Here is a 7,485-nt window from a genome sequence, read left to right as displayed (position 1 = left end):
ACACGAACAAGCGACTTTTATCTTTATAATCCATTTCAATGCTTGTTATTCTATATAAGGACTGGGTGGCCGAGTGGTAACGCACTTGCGCTCGGAATCGAGAGGTTGCGTGTTCGACCCTGGGTCAGGCCGCTATTTTCTCCCCCCTTTCCTAACATAGGTGGTGGGTTCAAGTGCTAGTCTTTCGGATGAGACGAAAAACCGAGGTCCCTTCGTGTACACTACATTGGGGTGTGCACGTTAAAGATCCCACGATTGACAAAAGGGTCTTTCCTGGCAAAATTGTAAAGGCATAGATAAAAATGTCCACCAAATACCCGTGTGACTTGGAATAACAGGCCGTGAAAAGTAAATATTCGCCGTAATGGCTTGAGATTTACTGGCCGATGTGAATGCGTGATGTATTGTGTAAAAAATTCCATCTCACACGGCAGAAATTAATATGTAAATCGCCGTGAGCTCTTGTGAGAAGGGGCGATTAATAAATGTCCATTATTATTATTTAAGTTATTGAGACATCCCAGTGCACTAAGGGATTTATAGAGCAAATCGAGAAAATTCATTATTGAACGAAGCGCATAGCGCTGAGTTCAATAATTATTTTCGAGATTTGCTCTATAAATCCCTTAGTGCACTGGGATTGTTTCAATAACGATATTGTCAGTACCGCCATAGAAAAAAGAAGATTCCAAACGCACACTTTGCTACGCGCATTTGAATAGGCATAACTGTGTGGTCAGGTCGTGTACAGTAAGATCTACTTTTGTGTGGGCCGGTGTCTCAAGTGTGTCGTGCTTTCGTCACACGCATTTTAATTTCTGTTGGTAGATTCCAGTGTAGCGTTAAAGCTAAACAGTGATGATCTTTCAGAGAGACCTCATTTGAACTCGGAGAAAGGACTGTGCTCTTCATTATTTGCGATTCGAAACCGTCAGTCGAGCGTCGATGGATTGACTGTGCGGAGTGACTCCCCTTGAATTGACTACCCCACGAAGTACTCGACGGTTCGCACATTTTCAAAATAAATGTGGCATATATCTCGTGTTGTATCTTCACTCATCGGGGAGTCTGATACTAAATATGAACGGTAAGAATGCTCTGAACCCTACACGTATTATATCCCCATCGTTTTTTCGTTCACATTTGCCCAACATGTTAATTTGCTGAGCGGGGTTTATGTCGTCTGCTACTGCTAGGCTAGAACAATCGAACCACTGCAGTCTGCACTGTCACTGAGTCTGCACGAATAAGGCAGGCTGGTAGATCTAATAAGTCTTATAATTATATTGTAAGAACGTTCTGAACCCTACACGTTTTCGATTACGATTGTTCTTGCCTTGAAATAATAATTCGGAAACCATTCATTTACTGAACTGATGCAGTCGTATTTCAGTGTAGTCTGCTAGAGTCGATCGAATCAGTCTTCCAAATGCTGTGTACGTCATCGGAATAACACTTGTGTTTTTAAGTTAGCCGCTGGGAATTGTATACTAACTCATCATTTGGTAATGTGGATGATAAGCTACATGCCACTAACACGGCATATTATGAGAAGAATCTATGAAAGTCGGCGAAAATGAGATGAAACACAGCGGCTTCTATTTTTAGATCAGTGCCACTGTGGCACAGGCACATGCAATCAGTCAGAAAAAAAACCCCACTTCTGCTTTAATTGAGAAGCAGGGAATTTATGGTCATTTGGTATTGTGGAGAATATAAGCTACATGTCATTAATTAATTCTGAGGATGAGAGTACAGTCTCGCTTTGGCAAAGGGCGTAAGAATACGCTCTGTGGAAAAGTTAGCGCACTCCAAGAGTGCGCTAACAGATTTAAGCGCATCGCCATTAGCCAATCAACTGGTTCACATCAGTCATGTGACACCAGTACTTACTGACAATTATTATTATTATTATTCTCTCAGGTGCCAGGAGACTGGTTTTGCACAACTCTCACTTGCCCTCTTTGCACATGTCGTAAGCATTTAGAGCGCTTAATTACGTCCCTTTGTTCTTCAGATCATTTCGAGACGGAGTCTTTGAATTTATTTGCTGCCCTCTTGCTTGTATATTTTCATAGACAGGGTGGAAGACTCAGCCTCTGGCGTTGTTATTTTAGCTTGGTCCTAAGCCCGCCACGAGGTACTCTCGGTGTTTCTGTCTGTGTCTAACCCTCGTTCCTTCCTTCCTCAAGGCAGTGAAGCACTTAAAGGCATACCGCTGTTGGTCTGACTGTTAAACGTACTCACTGCACGAGTAAACCACTGGAACATAAAGCCTCTCTCCGCCTCAAATGAGGTTTACAGAACGATGGAATCTTTCACGAAAATTAATAAGCAATTCTAACCTTATTGAACACACTTGCACTAGCATTTAACATAATTAAATGACACAGTTCGTTTGAATGACTATTTAGCATGCGTAAACCACACACTAGTTCTTGTGGTTTACTCAACCCCTGAGCGATCCTGGACCCGTGTGACCCAGTTTCCCCTTTTTCACATACGCGATGAATTAAGTCGTCAGTTTGTGGTTTCAATGCGACTCGCTGTATCACGTTATTGTGTACATCTGAATTTTAAATGCAACATTTAACGACTGCGTGTGGCACGAACTAAGCGGTGGCGGTTGACCGTTCAAAAAAACTGGCGATATGCAGAAAATTCGTCTGCTTGGGCAAACACGACCTTGCATGACTTGCTTCCGGGCTCCCTTTTTTCAAAGTTTCAAAACTTCGAATTGTACTGATGGTTTAAACAATTTTTATTCAGAAAAAATTACATATAACAAAGCCGCATACAATCAATTTGTAAATGGAGCACAACAAGCCAGGCTTATAAACGTGCTCTTAAAAGCAATATGGTTTTTGATTTGGCGGACGATACGGGGAACTGTAGAAGGGAAAAATGTGTACTGATCTTGTCTTGATGAAAAAAGAATCATGTTATGATTTAAAAATGTTTGTCTCACATGCTGTCAATCTATTATTTAGATCTTAAAAGTTAGTTCTAGCGCTAAAACGAGGCTTCCGATTTGTTTGAAAGTAAATCCGGCTGGCCACGCGAAAATAAATTCTTTGAAAAATGCTCGCTCTTTACGAAGGTCACCTAGGATGTTCTCAAGCGGTGAGTGTTTAAATGAAAGGGTGTTTGTACTGTGTGTAAAAGCCTGACAGTGTCTGTGACCAGAAACTGATGGTTTACGTGAAGCTGAGAGGGCCTTTAAGAGTCAATTCTCCGGCGCCGAGACACCACGACAGCGCGAGAACCAGACAGACAACAGTCTCATCCTCCATTACTGGCTCTTCACAATGTGAGCCGTCAGAACAAGGGCAGAAGAACAAGGGCTGATTTCACGTGCAAATGAAGGCGAAGAGACAAAAGTGGAGTGGAGCTGGATCGATGTCTGCCACCCCAAGTCAATACCACTGACAGCCTTCGCACTCCCCGGCCAATGTTTACATGGGTCCTCCGCCAAGAGATTTGGGGGGGGGGGGGGGGGGGGGGAGAGAGAGAGAGAGAGAGAGAGAGAGAGAGAGAGAGAGAGAGAGAGAGAGCACCGTCAAGAGACTTGTGGGGAGAGAGAGAGAGAGAGAGAGAAAGAGAGAGAGAGAGACACAGAGACAGAGACAGAGAGAGAGACAGAGACAGAGACAGAGATCAGGGCCGGACTACCGGGGGGGTTATGGGGGTTGCGCAACCCCCCCCCCTAGCCTAAACATGTACCTTACTTATTTAATTTTTTTTTTATTACTGCTTATTTTATGCCGTTTCATGCAAGGAGCGACCATTTTCCTATCTCAGAATATGACCTACCCATCAGCTTCAGGGGGCTTCGCCCCCTGACCCCCACAACGAGGGGGGGGGGGGGGGGGGGGGTTCTAGGGTTTCCGGACCCCCCCCCCCAGCCAAACAATAAAAATATTGAATGAGGTATGCATTTCTTGTTTAAAACAGAAAGAATATTATGTGTGAAAATTATTTCGGATAACAATTGTTTTTACGTGGTGAACGTGTATTTTCCTAATAATTCTTTGGAAAAAAGTCAATTGTGGAAACAAGTAAATGAGTATTTAGAAAATTTAGATGGTGAGAAAATAATCTGTGGTGATTTTAATTGTGTTTTGAATAACGATTTAGATATTGTAAGTGGAGAAAAGCATAAAACGGTTGATGTGGTAAATTTCCAGCAATTCTTAAATAATAATGTCTTAAATGATGTATGGCGCCTGTTTCACACAGATGAAAGGGAGTTTTCCTGGAGTAGGAAGAACCCCTTTATAGCCCGTCGTCTCGATTATATTTTCGTTTCTGATCATTTATTTGATAAAACCCTTTTTTGTAATATTTTGTCAGTACCACACACAGATCATCGTTTGCTTGAACTCAAAATTCAGTTTGTAAATATCAAACGTGGTCCCTCTTATTGGAAATTCAATAACCAATTATTGAGTGATAATTTTTTTGTTGATCTGATGAATGATTTGATTGATGCCTTTTTATTAGAAAATATGGATACGAATGCTCACTTAAAATGGGAATTATTGAAAGTACGAATGCGTGATTTGTGTACAGCCTATGCAGCAGGAAGGAAACGAAAACAAACTAATTATTGTGTTTCTCTTCAGAGGGAATTAGATGAATCTGATACACTATTAGCCAATAAACCACAGGATGAGACACTTTTGATAAAGAGAGAAAATATTAAATCAGAGCTTGAGGTACTGTCACTGGAAAAAGCCAAAAGTGCCCAAGTTCGTTCCCGTGTCCAGTTTATTGAAGAAGGGGAGAAGAACACCAAATATTTTTTGAACTTGGAAAAAAGTAAAGCCAATATGAAAATTATGGACCGGTTGCAAACAAAAGATGGAAGGGTAGTAAATACACAGCAAGAAATTATGAAAGAGCAGGTACGTTTTTTTAAAGATGCATATGAAAAACAATCTGAATTTAACGAAGTGAGCGCACAGGAATTTGTACAAGATTTGAATATACCGTTTCTCTCCAATGACCAAAAAGGCAATCTAGATTCTGATATTACCAAAGAGGAATTAACAGTTGCTCTAAAACTATTAAATAACGATTCAGCCCCAGGTCTAGATGGCCTCACTACCTGTTTTTATAAAGTATTTTGGCTGAAGATTAGGGATGTAGTTCATGCCTCCTTTATATCATCCTTTGCTAATGGCGAGTTATCGACCACTCAAAAACAAGCTGTCTTGACATTAATCCATAAAGGGAAAGAATTGCCCAGAGATGATCTCGGGAATTGGAGACCCATATCTCTGACTAACACAGATTACAAGATCCTCGCAAAATGTCTGGCAAGGAGACTTTCAACTGTAATTGGTGATATTATTCATGAAAATCAGGTTGGTTTTATGAAAGGTAGGAAAATTAGCACAATGATTAGACTTATTGATGACACCATAGATATTATGAATACAATGGATAAACCTGGAGTTTTATTGGCAGTTGATTTTCGACGCGCTTTTGATAGCATATCCAAAGACTTTATTTTGTTTGCTTTTGATAAGTTTGGTTTTGGAGACAATTTTAAGAAATGGGCTTCGGTTATCATGAATAACAGTCAAAGTTGTATTAATTATACAGGGTGGATATCTGAGCATTTCCCTGTGGAATCAGGTATCCGTCAAGGATGCCCATTCTCGCCGATGGCATTTATTATAGCCCTTGAAATGTTAGCAATTAAGATTCGTTCAGATGAAGATGTTGAGGGTATCCGGCTACCCATGTCACCTTTTGAGGTATCACCAATGAGGGTCCTAAAACTGCTCTTATATGCCGATGATGTCACCCTTTTTTTACATGATCAAAGAGATCTGGAAAGAGCTTTACATATTTTAAACATGTTTAAAGCTGTTTCCAATTTAGAAGTGAATGTAAATAAAACTGAAGCCATGTGGATTGGGTCAAACAAATACTGTACTGACCAATATTTTGGTCTTAAATGGAAACGGAAAGTAAAAATCGTTGGAATTGTTTTTTCAAACAATATACCTGCGTCATCAATTGAAGACAACTGGTCTAAAAAAATTCAACGTATACAACAAATAATTTTTAATTGGTCCAAAAGAAACTTAAGTATACAAGGTAAAATTTGCATTGTTAAAACCTTTCTTATATCTCAGTTCGTTTATATCTTCCAGTCTCTAGCAGTGCCTTATCATGTTTTACATCAAATTAATTCCATTTTGTTCAGGTTTATTTGGAAGAAAAAATATTCAAATACACGGGCGTTTGAAAAAGTAAAACGAACAATTATGTGTAAATTAAAAGATGATGGTGGATTAAATATGATAAATGTTGTGGATATGCACAACTCATTCATGATGTCGTGGGCTATTGGTCTGCAGAACTCTACAGACAATTACTGGTCTGTCACTCCTAGATATGTTTTTTCAAGTTTGGGTAATGGTTTGTCCTGTTTTGACTCTAATGCATCCTCCAAGAAGCTGGTTGGCGTTGTTAACTGCAGATCGGTCTTTTGGAGACAAGTATTGTTAACCTGGCTAGACAACAAACACATTTTGTATGAAAAGTATGATGCCACACCTGTTCCATTGATGAATCAATGTATATGGAACAACATGAATATACAATATAAACATAAATGCCTCTTTTTCAAAGATTTTATTAAATGTCATATTTATCATGTAAAGGATGTCATGAATGAAATCGGTGACATGATTTCATTTGAAGAATTATGTCAAAAGGTTGCTTATAAACCAGCCAGACAATTTGAGTATAATGCGTTATGTACAGCACTTAAAACAAAACTGATTAACGCATTGCCATACCGATATGTTCTGTTGCAGGGTTTGACTCGTATTGGTAATATTACACCAAGGGAAATAAGAACTGTTTTGGTTAATTTCGAGGTACAAACTCCGAGCGCCTGTTCTTTTTGGCAAAGAAAGCATAATATTGTTCTGGAATCAAGACACTGGCTGTTAGCTGTTAATTGTACAAAAGAAGAACGACTGCGTCTGCTTCATTGGAAAATTTTACACAGAATTTACCCAACGAATATTTTACTAAACAAGATGGGTTTATGTCAAACTAATAATTGTGAAGTTTGTAATGAACTGGATACACTTGAGCACTTTTTTTTTCATTGTCAAGAGGTGAGGAACGTTTGGAAACTATGTAAAGACTTTATTTTTAAGCAAATTTATTATAATATAACTTTGAATGAAACAGATATATTATTTGGTTTTTGGAATGAAAATTTAAAAAACGATCAAATTTACTTTATAAATTATTGTATTTTGATAACAAAAATGACCATAGGAAAATTTAAGTATGGGAAGAAGTTAGACTTACGTATTTTATTGGAATTAGAGTTAAACATTAGACAGAAATTTATGTTTTGTATAATATAAAGTTGATTATGTTATACAGAAAGAGACCAAGGAAGAAGGATGCTCCCCGCCTTAAAGAAAAAAAAAAATAAATAAATAAAAA

This window comes from Littorina saxatilis, linkage group LG6 (assembly GCF_037325665.1).
Source record: "Littorina saxatilis isolate snail1 linkage group LG6, US_GU_Lsax_2.0, whole genome shotgun sequence".
Classification (NCBI taxonomy): domain Eukaryota; kingdom Metazoa; phylum Mollusca; class Gastropoda; order Littorinimorpha; family Littorinidae; genus Littorina; species Littorina saxatilis.
Note: the sequence above shows the minus strand (reverse complement) of the source record.